Source organism: Centruroides sculpturatus, unplaced genomic scaffold, assembly GCF_000671375.1.
Source record: "Centruroides sculpturatus isolate CEXI.00-Female unplaced genomic scaffold, Cexi_2.0 scaffold1093, whole genome shotgun sequence".
NCBI lineage: Eukaryota > Metazoa > Arthropoda > Arachnida > Scorpiones > Buthidae > Centruroides > Centruroides sculpturatus.
In genome coordinates, this window is record NW_019385281.1 from 245166 (window position 1) to 264418 (window position 19253).

The window sequence follows — 19253 nt, forward strand, 5'->3', positions numbered from 1 at the left end:
AAATTCACTTATTGTTGCACCCCGATTACTCAAATCCGTGCCCTCTCGCAGTCGGTGCTGTGGGTTTGTGTATCTCTGCTTCTTATTTGTGTATTGATCGAATGGCTACGTAGTAAGATGTTAACAAACGTCACGAAGACCTTCAAATCTAATCCACATTCAAAATTTATCGTGTGGGAAGTCATTCTCCATTCCTTGTTCAGGCCGAGGGCACAGAGAGGACTTTTTTCATCTGTGATCCTCACGAGTTTAGATAGGCCTTTAATTAATGGGAAGAATCGGGCAAGACCTATCATCCATTTGAGAATTGCTTGCCCAGATTTGATCCAGGAGCGGACACCGCTATTCCGTCTTGACTGGCAACAGCTACAAGCTTACCTTTTAAGTTTTACAGCAACAAAATTGATGATTTGTATGGCAAAACACAATTGGCCTCAGTGATTTGAATTGAAATTCAATTGAGAATCGGTCCACACGACCCCATTTTGAGCCCAACGGCGGCCAAACGGATAAAACCGGTCGTGGGTTTGTGCCTCACCAACAGTCCACGCGGAGTTTTCCGGGTTTTCTTCACGTGTCTAGTTCCTAAGTAGGGACAATTTCCCATTGAAAATCTTTTCGGGCGATACATCTCATTGGCAGATTGCCTTATCCCATCGATCTCATGACCCCATTGAGGATCGGCCCAGCCTGTAACGAGCAAACTTACACAAAAACGTTTATAACGGCACATATCGCCTAAACGGAAGTTAGGTACACTAGAAAGGCGTTAAATCGCGGTAACTCGTTTATAACACAGCCCGAAATTCAAACGTTAAATCGAGCTTTCGAGAAAGCGAAAATATTTTCCGCTCGTTCGATATTCAAATTATCGGAACTTTAATATTATAAATCGATATTTAATCGGATAATGACAAAATATATTACGTCATAATTAATTAATTAAATATCGATATTTAATTAATTCTGACGTAACGGTCGAATTATTATTTTATCCTATCGTCAATACCTTAATAATAATTAATTATATTTAAATTTTATATAAAAAATATTAAAATAAAATAATTTCTAATAAATAATTTTCCCGTTCGGTATCATTTTGGCTATTTTTCTTCTTTTCCTAGCGACGTAACACGGCAATTCCGTTGCGTGGGGTCATTTATCGTCTGGCAAGGAAGAGGTGAGGATAGATGTCGAATTTCTCTAATTTTGCCGTTAAAAATAATTTTTTACAGATATATTTCGTTTAAAATATTAATATTTATTGTATTAATCGTTGATTATTTCGGATTGATACGTGTTAAGTTTGGATGGTTTCGTTGTCTCCTATGAAATGAATTTTTCGTTGTTACGATGTGTAACAATGAAACTTGACGTCACACGTGACTATTTGAAACTACTGTAAGGAATTTAATTGTTAATTTTCCTTTGTTACGTATATGTATACGTAACAAAAGGAAAATAATGGATCGTGTCAAGCTTAACCCTCCGAATTTTTTGCAAATTCCACGTGTTGAGACCGGAAACCAAAAATGTAAAAAAAAAGAAAAAAATTAATGGACGTGACCATGTGTGTCGGCCACTACTTCGCTTAATATCTCAGGATGGGGTAAAGTTTAAGAAACGAAGTTTCACACGTTACCTCGTATATGAGGGGCATTGACGCTATTAAATTTTGAAGGTGAAAAGTCGAGAGGGTGAGGTGGTCTATATAGATAGGGGTAGGACTTAAGGTACCTTTATATAGATCAAATCACACATGTAGACCATGTGCTTTGGTGAATGAAATCTTTAGTATGTAGTGTAGTTTTACAAGGATCAACTGAAACGAAGGGCAGCTATGAGACCGAGACGGGTGTCGAACATTGACAACGCTCGTCCCTTTTGATTTTGATGGAGGGCGATTGGTTGAATCTTTTCCCAACTTTGTGTTAATTTTGTTGCCCAGTGTGCATCTGCCTAACAATCTATATCTAATGTTGTGGAAGGAATAGGCTGTGTGTTTATTCTGGAAATTGGGTATTAATTGCATAAAAGGTACAGAATCCAGCAGTTCTTTCAAATTTTTAAAGATTTGATTTTTGGAGGATTAAAGTTTCTAATGGTTAAAGTCAAAATGACTGTCGAGTATGTTGCGATGCTGTTGATTCGTATATTTTCAAATTAAATTAATAAAAATGCTCCTATATTTTTTACATCAAGAGCTGTAATGGGAATTTTTAACTCCAAGCTCTGAAAATTTCTTCTTTCTGTGTACCTGGAGACTGGATTGTTTGTGCTTCCTTGAGCTACGATGGGAATTTGTGTGGCAACGCCGATTGGACGACTTTCCGTCAGGCCAATTTTGTCTCGAATGGATAAAGCCGATTTCGTGCCATTATGAAATGAATCATTAAGTTGAGTTTAAAGAATGTTTAAGAAATTAAAATTTACAAAACGATTCTTCTAAGAAATACTTTTAAAATGGTACATTAAGTGTTAACTATGCAAAGTAGATCCTTTGAGTCGTTTACTGACAAGTGGACGTTTCTAAAGTCGGAGCGGTTTCGTCCGAAATATGATGCAAATTGCTTCATATGGATGGATATTTATCATTTTAAATTTTAATTCGCAGTGTTTAGACCCAAGCGGACATAGAAATGTCGATATTGCTGGATGCTGATTTCTATACAAAATGAACAATTTCTTTAAATTTCATTAGTTTTGTTTGAAAGGTTGTCGGGATAGAGCACGTGTGAAGAAGGGATGTAGTATTTGATGGCCGTTTCGTTAATGATTCATATAACTTAATATGTCGAGATAATTGAAGCTAACTCGGTACAAAAAGGTTTAATTTGAATAAGTTTCTATAAGATTGTAGCAGTTAACAATTCAAAGAACAAATTTACGTATCCCTTCTGGCTCACATCCAACGACAGTCGATTGTACTGTCTGTGGGAAATTTATTCGAGGGGTATAACAATGCTATCGAAAACTTACGGCAACCAAACTCTGTTTCCGTAAACCTGTCGATAGATACATAACTTAGTGTTAATTACTAAATAAATTTCTGCATGCTATGTTTTAAGTTTAAGAAATTAATTATATTTATTGAGTTGATTGTGAAATTGCAGAATTTTTTGGAATTATTTTACGAATAGGTGGTTGGACGGCCGTTGATGAGACGGTGACTTAATGCGGTAGGAAATCTGTATTGTGTGTGTTATGTTGGCTGACTTTTTTGCATTTGTGTTTTCCGTAACTACTAAATTGCATTTGTCCATAAACATTATTGTTCCGGTGCTTTGTGTTGACAAAACAGTTTATAAATAATTCGTAAAGTAATTCCATAATTTTAAAATTCCTTTCCTTTTATATTGAACAATTAAAGGTGTAATTCCATTCAATGTAAGTTAATACAGTAGAGCGTTTGTTATCCGAAGGAATTCCAGTCGACAAATTTAAATTTTTGCCAGTGCTGTGGCACTGTAATCTTTGGCTATGTCTTGGGGTACTCAAATATTTTACGTTTTTGATACTAAATTAACTTCTGAAGTATAATTTTTTATTGTTTTTATATTTTTTAATATATTTATTTTNCGACAATGCGGTGACTTATATATGACTAGGATTGGCAGTGCGACCGGATGGGGTTGTGTAAACTGGCAACAATTCTGTTGTCGTTTGCCAGAGGACCTAACTATCGGACTGATCATTTCTAATGTTACCAACTGTAAAGACAAGTCCTTATGCATAGGTATAATTTATTTATATATACAATTAAAAAAGTCCATTGTAGAGATGTTTATACCATCATCTAAGGACATGATTGACAACATGGTCATTCTCACACTGGAGCTCATTTTGTAGTTTTTGTAGCCTGTAGAAAATGGGCACAAGAGCACAAATAGTAACTTACAACATCCATTGGTTTTCTTGCAACAATTCTGTGTCTTGTGTGCACACATACTGATGACATGACTTTTGTCTTTTAGCTGTTGTCATGCTGATGACTATAACCAGAGAGGTAACAATAATAATAATAATAATAAATGATGCTTTTAGCCCACGACTATGAATGAGATAGAGTTAGATAACCTAATAAATAGGATTTAACAATTTGGAGGGCTTATCACACCAAGGCTGACAGAAAGAAAAACCAGATCTTTTACAAGAAAGTTAGTCTTTAATAATCACATTTCGAATTTAGGTAAGGATGCATTTCGGGTACAAAGACCCCTCATCAGCTTACAAACACACACTAAAATAATAATTATAACACCAATAGTTAACCAATACAAAGGAATATCTAATATATACAGTGCACTGTATTTACAATTTTTAATATAACCCGTATACTAAAGAACTAAAACTATCGAGCATAAAATTTTTCAATACAATAACAATGTGATATATCATATTATTTGGGACTGGTGAATGTCTTATTTTCTCCCACATTTTCCAAATTCTGGTAGACGGTTCCGCTATTAATAATAAAAGATCTAGTCCTTCTTTCTGTCGGCCTTCTTTCTTTTATAAAGATTACTCTTATACATATAAATGCTTATATTATATTCAGGTGTTAGTAAGATGTAGTAAATCTTGCAAATCTAGGCTGAGCCACCGAGACTTGCAGTAGTAAGGAAGAGTGTATGTTATTGTACGAAGGTTTAACAGGTTCTGAAGCCATTCTTATGTTGCTGTCAGATTTTCTGTTGCTTTTGAGTAACAAGTTTCCTACTGAAATCTGCGAAATGATTGCTTTCTGGCCCTCTGGTTAAAATCCTTCTTAGACCCAATTTATTAATATATTTGTTGGGGCATTATTACTCATCTATCATATATATGGATCAGACACGCTGAAAGCTGTGGTGGGTCATGTAAACTTTAATGCCCATATTCTGATTTTATATTCTATTTATACCTATTTCTATTCATTATCATATTTTTGTTTCTAGTCTTTATAATTTTTCCACAAATTTCCAATAAATAAAACAATTTCTACTTAAATTTCGATGGAAATTGAACTTAATTTTAATTATGTTTTTGTATTTACATGATTTATATGAAACAATATGAAAAAAGAAACAGAATTTAGTATTTAATTTGATGATAGTAAATTTTTAATTAATTTAAATATTGACTTTTTAGCCCATTCTGTTTACTATGTGTGCCGGAAACGAATTGTTTTATTGTATGCTGTATCTTTTACATTTCACTGAAGGACCAACAAGTTAGTATATAATTTATTATTAATAATAATAAATTTGAAAAGTACTGAAAATTATTTATCCGAAATTCTTGTAATCTCTTAAATAGTAATTGTGTGATTCCGTATTTTATATCTATCATCCATTTTATATCATCTTAGTAGTCGAGTTTTCATCTCATTAGTGGGCTGGCTGCATGGAGTTTTCTGGGTTTTCACATGTCTAATATCTAAATAGGGACCAGTTTCTCGTAGAAAGTTCTTCTGGAAAACATCTCCCTTTTGGCAGATTTCGTGTGTGTTGCATTACCTTATACTATCAATCCAATTCTTATTTTACATCTCAATGAAAATTGTTTAAAACAGATGCTCTGCCAAATTATCAGGCTATATAAGGCTAAGTTAATAATTATATATGAAGTAATATGTGTAGAGTTAGTCCACTATTTTGTGATAATTTTAGTAATTATAATAAATTAATTTTTAATTTAGAACTTTTGGAAGAAAATAATTGCCTGGAATGGAACTCAAACCCACAATTCCCGAGATCTATGCAGTTCCACTCCGGGCTAATTCTCTTCTTCCAGAATTCAATTCAAAACTAAACTTAATTTATTATAATTATCACGAGATGACAAGCTAACTCTGTCTCTACACAAATTCCTTCATTTATAATTATTAAATTATTAATTTAACTTTATTATAACCCAATAATTTGGCACATCATCTCATTTTAATTAAAGTCTTGAGAAAGGGTGCATTTACTTTCAGCTCCGATCTCACCCCTAGTGCACTCAGCCTGTATAATTTTTGTTAGCTATCAATGAGCACGGTGTTTACTTTTCGCACCCGTGATGTCATTGCTGGCATTCCTGGCATGCTTGGAGAATTTACGTCGAGCTTGGAGTTTGTTCAAAGATGGCGATGTCCGTTACTGTGTATACTTTTACGAGCGTGCTAGTATGACATCAGGCTGCGCTAGGTGTCAGCTTGGTGAGCTTGGAAGATAGCTAAAAGTAAACGTGCCCTTAGTGTACAGTTGTTTATTTAAAATTTTATGTGCATTGTAGAGAATAATCCATTGTGAATTCTTTGTCTTCTCTTCATTTTTTAGTGAAGAGGAAAGGCATTCCAGGTTCAACCCTTAATTTACCAAGTTTCTTAGAAGAACTAATTAGTCCAAAACAACACTTGTCTTATCAAACACCTCCATTTCACAAACTGCCATTTAATAGCCATAGAAACGTTTAGAATTGGCAATAGCCATAGAAGCGTAGATCATTTTATCTCCTTTAACATCCGAGACTGCATGTTAATAAGTAGTTTTTAAAAAGCTGGGAGTATATTTTTAAAGCCAAATTAATATATTTAAACAGTTACTACCTTAATTTTAATGTGTAGACTTAATTATGATTTCGATAAATATATGAAATTTATCGTAGAAATTTTGAATAAAAAGTTAAAATTTTTTCCTACAGTTTTGGGTTTGGGACTATTCCGTCTTATAACAATAATATCTGCACCGGTTTCGTTTGTCAAGACTTTAATCAGTTTGTTGCAAATGATAATAGCATGCATGAATCTAGGAATCATCGATACAAAGGAGAGGAGCAAACAAGCGGAGAAAGAAAAATGAATTAATCCAGTATCGGTGAGTTTGCAATTTGAAATTGTGTAGATACAATGCTTTTATTTTTGTGAATGCAAGCTTTTAATAGTTTATATTTTGTATTTTCAGCTTTACAAAACTTTACTTGTGTTTGTAATTCTTAGAATCGGCTTTAATATTATTAATTTATCATAATTACACTTCGCATGTAAGTTAAATTGTAAATAATTCTCTCTCCTAGTCAAATGAAGGAATTATTTAATTTTGAGTAGTGTTTCCCAATCTTTGTCGACTGATGATCTCATTTTAATATATTAGAAAATCTTGATATTATCTGGAAGTATTATCAATCATGTTACTGCTTAGTATGTAATGGAAGATGGTTATGTGGCTCATATTGGTCTCAAATACCATTATACCAGGATTGACTAGAAGTTGGAAAGAGGAGATTAATGTGTCAAGATACTATCCATCTACACATGCAAGCAGTTGAATTATAGTAGTAAGCATTATTTTGATGGTTACAATTCAGATTTTTATCTCAAATCGTCTGAAGGTTGGTTCTCGCTATGACAGTGTCTATAATGGAAAGCGACAAAACTGACCCTATGTCGGACCATAATGGAAAAGGGGTGCATTTATAAATTGAGTCGGATGGGTGCATTTAGAAATCGAGACTTTTACCCTAATGGCAAAGCAGAAAAATTAAGTATTGATCGGTGTAAAAGCATTGTTGAGTGCTAGTCAGCCTTTCCATTGTGCGCTGCACGGATATGTCTTTCACTGGTACATTATGATAAAGAGAGCGATGTTATGGCTTCGTGTCGGTAAACTGTTGTAAGCGAGAACCATTTTTGAGTAACAAGTGGGAATCAGAATGATGATTTAGCAAATTGTATTGGCCACTAGTTGGGAAACATTACTTTATAACACTATTATAATTGAAAATTAGAAATATCAAATGCATTCTCAACATAAAATAAATTGTTTAAGTTCATAAATATTCATTTATCTGGTCTGATAATTTGATAAAGGGACCACCACAAAGTATCGACCCTCTCTAACAGTTTAGAACTAAGAAACTTTCATGAAATTTGTAGAAATCATTCCAATGTCTATCATTTGTTTTATAATTGAATTTTCTTTATACAGTATTTTTAATCATTGACATAAAATTAATTGTTTTTTTTTATTTATTTACATAAAGAGTAGTTTATATAATTTTATTTCTGTATATAATTTTACTTTATATAAGATTAATATATTAAATTAGATTATTTCTTTTGTACTTCGACATGTTTTTTAACTAACACTTTTAATCGAGAATGCCGGGCCATCGAGCAAAATGCAATTACGAGAAGTAGCTCGAGAAGCTCGGAGACGTTGCAAGTTAAGGGTAGTCGATGGGCATTTCGAGGAGGCTAGTTTTTGCCGGAGTTCAGAAGAATATTGTCCAATTTGCAGTCGAATTCTGGTCAGTGCGGCACCGCATCGACGACAAATGCCGAAGACGAACGACATTCGACTTTGGTATTTGTAGTCGACTAGAAGTGCGCTTCTACACTTTGACATCGAACAAAGTGGCGAATGGCAAACGTGGCCGAACTTTGCAAACTTTGTCGTCCCGGCCACGATGCCATTGCACCACAAACCGGTAACGCAGCAAGCGGCACCGCCTAGTCCAACTTGCAGCATTTGTCAAACTCCTTGCACTATTTCTCTGCATTTGTTCGATCGGTCCTTAGAATTCATATAATTTCCCAAGGTGGAAAAGATGTGGACTCGTTTGTAAAACCTGTACCATTTTTTATATTGTGCCAAAATTAGTTTGTTTAATCTAAAAAAGTTCACAAACCATACAAAATTTCAATTCTTGCTTAAGTATGTACTTTATAAATCAACATTCCTGTGCATAGAAGTGATTGTAAATAATATATTTAGGTTTTTGTATGCAAATAATTAGAAAATGTTAACAAATTTATCACTAAAATGTCCCATTTGAGATTGATTATATATACAGTATATATATATGTATACACTTATATATTTGTACAGACATGTACAATACTTAGTTATTTTGTTGGAGAATTGTTGAAAGTTTTAAGCTTTATGATGTAGAGAAAAAATACTAATTTGCTTGATGTTATCAAATAAATAGATGAAAAAATATCATTTATATTTTTTAATGTATACTGTATTATGTTAATAAAATCCCTATAATACAGTTTTTGTTGGAGTTCACTTATGTTTGAAGCGTATAAACAAATATATAAGGCTAATTTACACTAAAGTATTTGATGCCTGAGATGTTCGGTGGGTGTTACGTGTTCAGAATTATATATCCTTAAACACAAGTACTTGCAAAATTACTTTTGTCAACCGGAAATCTCTAAATTGGTGCACAAATCCTGCATTGGTCCCTACAAATTCACTTATTGTTGCACCCCGATTACTCAAATCCGTGCCCTCTCGCAGTCGGTGCTGTGGGTTTGTGTATCTCTGCCTCTTATTTGTGTATTGATCGAATGGCTACGTAGTAAGATGTTAACAAACGTCACGAAGACCTTCAAATCTAATCCACATTCAAAATTTATCGTGTGGGAAGTCATTCTCCATTCCTTGTTCAGGCCGAGGGCACAGAGAGGACTTTTTTCATCTGTGATCCTCACGAGTTTAGATAGGCATTTAATTAATGGGAAGAATCGGGCAAGACCTATCATCCATTTGAGAATTGCTTGCCCAGATTTGATCCAGGAGCGGACACCGCTATTCCATCCTGACCGGCAACAGCTACAAGCGTACCTTTTAAGTTTTACAGCAACAAAATTGATGATTTGTATGGCAAAACACAATTGGCCTCAGTGATTTGAATTGAAATTCAATTGAGAATCGGTCCACACGACCCCATTTTGAGCCCAACGGCGGCCAAACGGATAAAACCGGTCGTGGGTTTGTGCCTCACCAACAGTCCACGCGGAGTTTTCCGGGTTTTCTTCACGTGTCTAGTTCCTAAGTAGGGACAATTTCCCATTGAAAATCTTTTCGGGCGATACATCTCATTGGCAGATTGCCTTATCCCATCGATCTCATGACCCCATTGAGGATCGGCCCAGCCTGTAACGAGCAAACTTACACAAAAACGTTTATAACGGCACATATCGCCTAAACGGAAGTTAGGTACACTAGAAAGGCGTTAAATCGCGGTAACTCGTTTATAACACAGCCCGAAATTCAAACGTTAAATCGAGCTTTCGAGAAAGCGAAAATATTTTCCGCTCGTTCGATATTCAAATTATCGGAACTTTAATATTATAAATCGATATTTAATCGGATAATGACAAAATATATTACGTCATAATTAATTAATTAAATATCGATATTTAATTAATTCTGACGTAACGGTCGAATTATTATTTTATCCTATCGTCAATACCTTAATAATAATTAATTATATTTAAATTTTATATAAAAAATATTAAAATAAAATAATTTCTAATAAATAATTTTCCCGTTCGGTATCATTTTGGCTATTTTTCTTCTTTTCCTAGCGACGTAACACGGCAATTCCGTTGCGTGGGGTCATTTATCGTCTGGCAAGGAAGAGGTGAGGATAGATGTCGAATTTCTCTAATTTTGCCGTTAAAAATAATTTTTTACAGATATATTTCGTTTAAAATATTAATATTTATTGTATTAATCGTTGATTATTTCGGATTGATACGTGTTAAGTTTGGATGGTTTCGTTGTCTCCTATGAAATGAATTTTTCGTTGTTACGATGTGTAACAATGAAACTTGACGTCACACGTGACTATTTGAAACTACTGTAAGGAATTTAATTGTTAATTTTCCTTTGTTACGTATATGTATACGTAACAAAAGGAAAATAATGGATCGTGTCAAGCTTAACCCTCCGAATTTTTTGCAAATTCCACGTGTTGAGACCGGAAACCAAAAATGTAAAAAAAAAGAAAAAAATTAATGGACGTGACCATGTGTGTCGGCCACTACTTCGCTTAATATCTCAGGATGGGGTAAAGTTTAAGAAACGAAGTTTCACACGTTACCTCGTATATGAGGGGCATTGACGCTATTAAATTTTGAAGGTGAAAAGTCGAGAGGGTGAGGTGGTCTATATAGATAGGGGTAGGACTTAAGGTACCTTTATATAGATCAAATCACACATGTAGACCATGTGCTTTGGTGAATGAAATCTTTAGTATGTAGTGTAGTTTTACAAGGATCAACTGAAACGAAGGGCAGCTATGAGACCGAGACGGGTGTCGAACATTGACAACGCTCGTCCCTTTTGATTTTGATGGAGGGCGATTGGTTGAATCTTTTCCCAACTTTGTGTTAATTTTGTTGCCCAGTGTGCATCTGCCTAACAATCTATATCTAATGTTGTGGAAGGAATAGGCTGTGTGTTTATTCTGGAAATTGGGTATTAATTGCATAAAAGGTACAGAATCCAGCAGTTCTTTCAAATTTTTAAAGATTTGATTTTTGGAGGATTAAAGTTTCTAATGGTTAAAGTCAAAATGACTGTCGAGTATGTTGCGATGCTGTTGATTCGTATATTTTCAAATTAAATTAATAAAAATGCTCCTATATTTTTTACATCAAGAGCTGTAATGGGAATTTTTAACTCCAAGCTCTGAAAATTTCTTCTTTCTGTGTACCTGGAGACTGGATTGTTTGTGCTTCCTTGAGCTACGATGGGAATTTGTGTGGCAACGCCAATTGGACGACTTTCCGTCAGGCCAATTTTGTCTCGAATGGATAAAGCCGATTTCGTGCCATTATGAAATGAATCATTAAGTTGAGTTTAAAGAATGTTTAAGAAATTAAAATTTACAAAACGATTCTTCTAAGAAATACTTTTAAAATGGTACATTAAGTGTTAACTATGCAAAGTAGATCCTTTGAGTCGTTTACTGACAAGTGGACGTTTCTAAAGTCGGAGCGGTTTCGTCTGAAATATGATGCAAATTGCTTCATATGGATGGATATTTATCATTTTAAATTTTAATTCGCAGTGTTTAGACCCAAGCGGACATAGAAATGTCGATATTGCTGGATGCTGATTTCTATACAAAATGAACAATTTCTTTAAATTTCATTAGTTTTGTTTGAAAGGTTGTCGGGATAGAGCACGTGTGAAGAAGGGATGTAGTATTTGATGGCCGTTTCGTTAATGATTCATATAACTTAATATGTCGAGATAATTGAAGCTAACTCGGTACAAAAAGGTTTAATTTGAATAAGTTTCTATAAGATTGTAGCAGTTAACAATTCAAAGAACAAATTTACGTATCCCTTCTGGCTCACATCCAACGACAGTCGATTGTACTGTCTGTGGGAAATTTATTCGAGGGGTATAACAATGCTATCGAAAACTTACGGCAACCAAACTCTGTTTCCGTAAACCTGTCGATAGATACATAACTTAGTGTTAATTACTAAATAAATTTCTGCATGCTATGTTTTAAGTTTAAGAAATTAATTATATTTATTGAGTTGATTGTGAAATTGCAGAATTTTTTGGAATTATTTTACGAATAGGTGGTTGGACGGCCGTTGATGAGACGGTGACTTAATGCGGTAGGAAATCTGTATTGTGTGTGTTATGTTGGCTGACTTTTTTGCATTTGTGTTTTCCGTAACTACTAAATTGCATTTGTCCATAAACATTATTGTTCCGGTGCTTTGTGTTGACAAAACAGTTTATAAATAATTCGTAAAGTAATTCCATAATTTTAAAATTCCTTTCCTTTTATATTGAACAATTAAAGGTGTAATTCCATTCAATGTAAGTTAATACAGTAGAGCGTTTGTTATCCGAAGGAATTCCAGTCGACAAATTTAAATTTTTGCCAGTGCTGTGGCACTGTAATCTTTGGCTATGTCTTGGGGTACTCAAATATTTTACGTTTTTGATACTAAATTAACTTCTGAAGTATAATTTTTTATTGTTTTTATATTTTTTAATATATTTATTTTGTTTGTACAAAATAAAAAAATAATTTTTAACGATACAATAGTCTTCGTTAGGCTTAACATCTACGAAAATTCAACGCAAAGCGACACGCAACGGAGAAAAATTTCAACACGGGATAAATTAATATATTTTTTCGTACATAATTGGTTATCCGAAAAATAAGTTATTTGAACAACCCCAGTCCCCAATTGATTTGGATAAACGACACTCTACTGTATGTTCAACAGTTGTAACAGATTTGTCAGTAGTATTATTTAAGATAGCTTGCGAAGGTAAATAATTTTTGACCTGTGTTTACTGACTTGTACATTCTATTTTTGTAGGTTTTGATAGCAATTACAGTCGACCCTCCCCCTATAACACTATTGATTACTCCGTTTTATATGAATTCCATGTTATACGAGTTACTTAGATTTTACAAATACGTGAGCCGGGCTGTGAACAGCTCACATACTTGTAAAATCTAAGTGACTCGTATAACATGGAATTCATATAAAACTGAATAATCAACAGTGTTATAGAGGGGCCTACTGTATATTGTGAAATTTCCAAAGACAAAGCAAATTAGTATGAATGCTCATGTTGCTACACCTGTATCTATGAGCAGTTATAAGGTAATTTTTATTTTATACTAGCTGTTACCCGCAGCTTCACTCGCGCGGATTTTGCAAGCAAACCCTATTTACATTCAATATTTCAACAACCACTGTAATTGTTATATAACAGGGGTGGCCAACCTGCGACTCTTTGAAGGATTATTTGTGGCTCTCGATAGATGTACCAGAGTTCCCATTTCATTTTTGTATTATTATATTTTTAAAAATTATTATCGTTCCGTATGTGTTTCAAAATGTCTTTTAAATTACTAACAACAAATATGAAAGACTAAGTGCAACGTTGTAACAAATTTCATTTCCGTCCAATTTAAGAATGATATGATTCATCGAAAACTGCGCGAACGAACATAAACAGTGGCGTTATCGACCGACTCAAGACCGATTTTGAATTTGTCAACTGTCATTGCAACGGACAGTTGACATTGTGCTCTGGAGGAAACAATTTGTATCACTCTTGCTACGGATATAATTTGTATTCTGGAATTTTTTGCATACCTTTTTAATATGTATTTAATTGCGGTTCGCAAAAAATTTCAAATTTTGAAAAATGGCTCGGACTATCAAGGAGCTTGGCCACCCTTGTTATATAACACCTACTGCTGAGAATCAAACAAACTGTTTTCAATTTGATCAGTTTTCTGGAACATTTACAATCGCTCTATAATCGAACCAATATGCAAAAAGAAATTCAAATTTAAAACAGTTCAAATATTTGGTTAAAAGATCGAAATATATAAAAAATATTTATAACAATGTCTGAAATATTATCAATTTAATACCCCTAAGTACTCAATGAAGACTAAACGTAATTAAAAACAAAAAAATCGCATCTAAAATAGTACAGTAGAAGCCGTTCTTCAGGTTTAGTCTTAATGCTCTCCCTCTCCCCCCGCAGAGGAATTTTGAGAAATCCCTTCTTAGTGTGCATTTTCATGACTTACCCTAACTGTGTACCAAATTTCACCTCTAGGCTCTGGAACTTTCTAGAAAAAACTGGAACATTCTCATTGAAGTATCACACATTTTCGAAGTCAACCACTTTCAAACCCCGTATCTCTCACACCCTTATAGCTATCGAGACGCAACCACCATAGTGCACGATGGGAGAGTTGAGGCTACTACCACACACAAACAACATTCATGTGCGATGTGTAGCTTTGGCTGCAGAGTGACGTATAGGCACAAACACATCCATTTATATATATAGATAGATATGTATAATACTTAATTTTTAAATGGAAGCCTGACTTTATATAGTATTGGCTGTTATGAGATAATGGAAATTGTAGATGTTGAGATTTTAAATGTTTTTGCAACTGTTTGCTTTTATATTTGTGATATTTTAATTCTCAAGTTTTGTTTTATTTGTTTTTTTAGATACAAAGAAATAAAATGCACCTTAGACGACTGATATCTAATGTACAAAAATGTTCATAGATGAAATGGTGCTTATCGAACATGCCAACTCTGCTAGTTACTGTATCGAGGTTAAAAATTCATAAATTTTTAATAAATTAAGACTTTTTGGAAATTACAATAGATGAGAAAAGCTGTATTGAAAGATGATGGCATCAAACTATGAGGTATTTAAATGATGATAATATATGTTTCCTTTTAGTGTTATTTCATAAACCAGAATTAATTGTAGTCTTATTTACTTCTTAATATTAATTTGTTGATGTTAATAGTACAGGCAAGTCTTAAAGTGATTATTTATCTATGTAACCCATTCAACGTGTGTCCGTCCATCTGCGTAACAGTATGCCAAAAACGGGCACTAGAGGGACCCTAGTGATGATTTTAAATTAACAGTAAATTAATTTTATTTGTAATAGGAATTTATTATTTATATCACGGAATGGTATAAATAATTATTGTATGCCTTGATTAACCTTGCGCCGCACGTTTACATTCCATGACTGTGAACGTCACGCACGCATTGACTCACGGGAAATTTGTTGAAAAAATGGCAGATACATTTAAAATCGAGGTTTACAAGTGAAGGTAAATAAACAAATTAAACTATTTTAAAGTATTTATAGAATGTTTAATAGGTAGAAATCTATATTCGTATGACGCGATTGGGACTTTAACAGAGCTGTAGAGCATATTGATAGGAACAAAAAAGTCAAAGGAACCATGCCTCGTGGGAATTTGTAAAGATCGCCCACTAGGGGCATCCCAGGCTACTAGTATTAGATTGTACTGAACTATATTTTGAGATGAAGATCTCTGTCAAGATTGTTCTTGTTAGAGCCAGCATCTCAGAAAGAATTGCTGCTGTTATAATTCCTGCAGAAAGATTTTATTCTTGTGTAGAAATTAAAAACTACAGCTACATTTAATATGAAAAAATTTTAATATAATTTAATTAATTAAATGTATATTTTTCAGATTATCAACAAGAAATCGCAGTAATGCTGCTTGCGATCTTTGAAGTCTGTGGCAGCGTGATATTGATTTTCACGTAAAACAGGTTTGTGTTAGGATTACAATTGGATTGAATTTGATTTTATTGTTTAATTAATTTGTAAAAACATCAATACAAATCAAATGATTATATAAAATTGTAATGGTATTGCTATGGCTCTTGTACAGTACATAATTTCATTATGTAATAATTTGCCTAAATAAATGAAATTGAGCAGGAATACACCATTTATAATTTGTAGTGAACTTTTTTATGATGATGATACAATATAAATCTAGTGAGATTGTTGATGGGTTTTCGAAGCAGAGCTTAAAATGCAGAGTTGCTATGTTGCCCATTATATATCAAGTTCTGTATAAATTTAGTAATATCAAAATGTATTATTAATGCTTAAATAAGGAAGTAATTTACTTTTGTGTTCTAGATGAATTGTAAATCATTTAACTCCTAAACTAGCATTTTAAACATTGTTTTGCTGATTATTGTTTTAATTTATCAGCAATTTTATTTTTAAGCTTTTGGGTGTTGTAGTTAAGTTTAAGTGATAGGATATATTATTCATTATTTTGTTCTTACACATAACTTTCCTGTTGACAGCATGTTAGGCAATTTTTGAGATAAAAGTTTATTTTTTAAGAGATCGGCTTTTAAAATGGTAGTTAATTTCTTTCAAAAAATGGCTGACAAATTTACACATAAAAATTTGTAGAAAAGATTAAAATGCCGTGATTTTCTCCATGTCGAATCACCAGTAACAACAGTCTTCCATTGCAGAGATGACCTTTTATTAGAGGCTATGCCTCTGCAAAATATGCAAAAATAGTTTAAAAAGTTTGCAGATGACAAGCCAAACAATTAAGAAATATAATTTCTTTCAAAGGAAAACTGTTGTTCTGGTGATTTGACATGAAAATCAGGACAATTTAGTCTTTTCTAAGTATTTTTAATGATGATTGATATTTTGAATGAATGTGATCAGATGATAAATTACAAATATATGATTGTAACTAGGCAAGACTTCTAAGTGCATTCTTGTTAATCTGAACTAATTATTGCATAGAATTTGGTACAGATAAGCAGAGTTAAATATAAAGAAAATTAAGTCTACATCTATATATATAAGCCATTGTCACATCTGTAACGGCATCCATTGCCTAAAACGCCCACTAAGGGCATCCTAGCAATGATTTTAAATTAACAATAAATTAATTTTATTTGTAATAGGAATTTATTATTGATATGAATTTATGTGAACCCGAGGGGAGGTTGTAGGTCTCCTGCTTCTGTCACTAGTCAGGATGATACATCAGGCGAGTGGAGGGAGAGAATTTGGGGTCGACGATAAGGTGAAGGGCGTATCGAGTAAAGGAGGCGACCATTTAACAAATATAACAATTATTTATTAAAAGAAGCAAAATGACAAAAGGCTACAGAAACTTGTAGGTACACGAGTAAAACACAGATTCGGGCCAAGCGAACAAGAGAGATTGGCCGATCTACGATCGTGCGATAAAGACGCCGATCTGAAGGAGCAAGTTATCGTGGTGGCAATTAGTTAAAAGAGGCCATAAAGTTTATCGACGTAGAAAATCAGAAACGTGCTGTCATAAGCCGCCCTAAAGAGTTTCCTCGTTCTTTCATACCTCTTTATACAGTTTTCGACGATTTTGAACATGGAAGCACTTAAATATCGGTCCAAGGAATAAGGTAGTTATAATCCAATTGCGACACACATTACAAATACTTGCGACTTTGGCGAAGATTTAATTTTGAGGTTTATCGGAATTTGGATAATCGGCGCAATGTCGTCGGTCCGGTGTTCGTTCAGCAACTCCCCGATGGGGGGTAAGAATGACCTTTTATAGGTTTTTGTGGGGAATTTCCACCACGTGATCAGATGTTCATGAGTTAAAGGTTATAGGTGTCCCAGGGACCTAAAACTAGTGATGAAAGTTGGATGCTAACTATAAACTTTTCTGCAAGATGATCTGTAAGTTCTGCAGAGAACAATAGATGTTGATAGTTATGACCGGAGAGTTTACACATTCCTGGCTAAGATTGGTTTTTTCTTCTAGGACGTTACATAAATGAAAGTTTAATTAATTAACACTTTTGTTAATAAAGAGCGAAATTTTTGTTAATAAAAGAACGTAATTTACGTCACAAAAATTCTGGATCTCACAATTGTTTATACCACAGAATGGTATAAATAATTATTATATGCCTTGATTCTTGTGCCGCACGTTTACAACATCCCATGACTCAGTGAATGTTGCGCATTGACTCAAGGGAAATTTGTTGAAAAAAATGGCGGATACATTTAAAATCGAGATTTACAAGTGAAGGTAAATAAACAAATTAAACTATTTTAAAGTATTTATAGAATGTTTAATAGGTAGAAATCTAGATTTTTATGACGTGATTGGGAATTTAACAGCTGTAGAGCTTATTGATAAATAAAATAAAATAAGCCTTTAACTATCCAGCAATAAATAATGTTTAATAAAAAACGTTTTAAACTGTTTTTAAATGGCCATCTTCAGTTGAACCAATATTAAAAAAGAATACTAAAAAAGAGCGCATGAAATTCAAATTAAACAGAAACCGAAATGCACATACGTACTTCATTGGACTTACGTCTTCTGAAAATCTATAAATAACATGCAAATAACATAAAAAAATAATAAATAAAACATAAAAAATTTTTTATTAAACATTATTTATTGCTGGATAGTTAAAGGCTTATTTAATTTTATTTATATTATTCATTCCAGTATGAGCATATTGATAGGAACAAAAACATCAAAGGAATCGTGCCTCGTGGGAATTTGTAAAGAATGCCCACTGGGGGGTGTCCTGGACTACTAGTTCATGTATATATAAATGTATGTACGTGTAATATATACTTAAGTATAAACTGAATACATGAAAATTCTTACAAATTTGTTTCATAGACATAAATTGAGAGCTTGCATTTAAGATCAGAGAATATGTGAAGTTCAGAAATATTTTGTAACAATGCTCAGATAATTTAAGATAATAATTTATAATAAAATATCCCCTTTCCAGCTCATCCTAACAACAGTCAATTATACTGTTTGTGGGAAATTTATTCAAGGGGTATAACAACACTATCAAAAACTTACGGCAACCAAACTTTGTTTCCGTTAACCTGTTGATAGGTACAAAATGTTAACGTGCAACTTTCTGTATACTATTCTTACTTTACTTAAACTAAAAGACGCAGAGTTTCATAGACTGTTTTTGATGTTTGACATTACCATTCATTTTTATAGGTTATACTTTTAATTTGTTGTTGAAGCTTTAAACATAAAGAAATTAAAATGAACATTCAAATACCTGACTGCACAAATAATTAAAAAGGTAATTTTATTTTTACTCAAGTTT

General features: G+C 33.2%; 2 long non-coding RNA genes across 2 annotated transcripts; both read left to right on the plus strand.

Annotated features, from left to right (window-relative positions):
- Positions 1-5105: 5105 nt before the first annotated feature.
- LOC111637138 lies at positions 5106-9262 on the plus strand. Its single transcript, XR_002758642.1, has 3 exons — positions 5106-5212; positions 6667-6839; positions 6927-9262. It is a non-coding gene; the product is annotated as an uncharacterized LOC111637138 (long non-coding RNA).
- Positions 9263-13294: 4032 nt separating this feature from the next.
- On the plus strand, positions 13295-19176 carry LOC111637121. The gene is made up of 4 exons (XR_002758639.1): positions 13295-13411; positions 14792-14997; positions 15809-15890; positions 19142-19176. It is a non-coding gene; the product is annotated as an uncharacterized LOC111637121 (long non-coding RNA).
- The last annotated feature ends 77 nt before the right edge of the window (positions 19177-19253 follow it).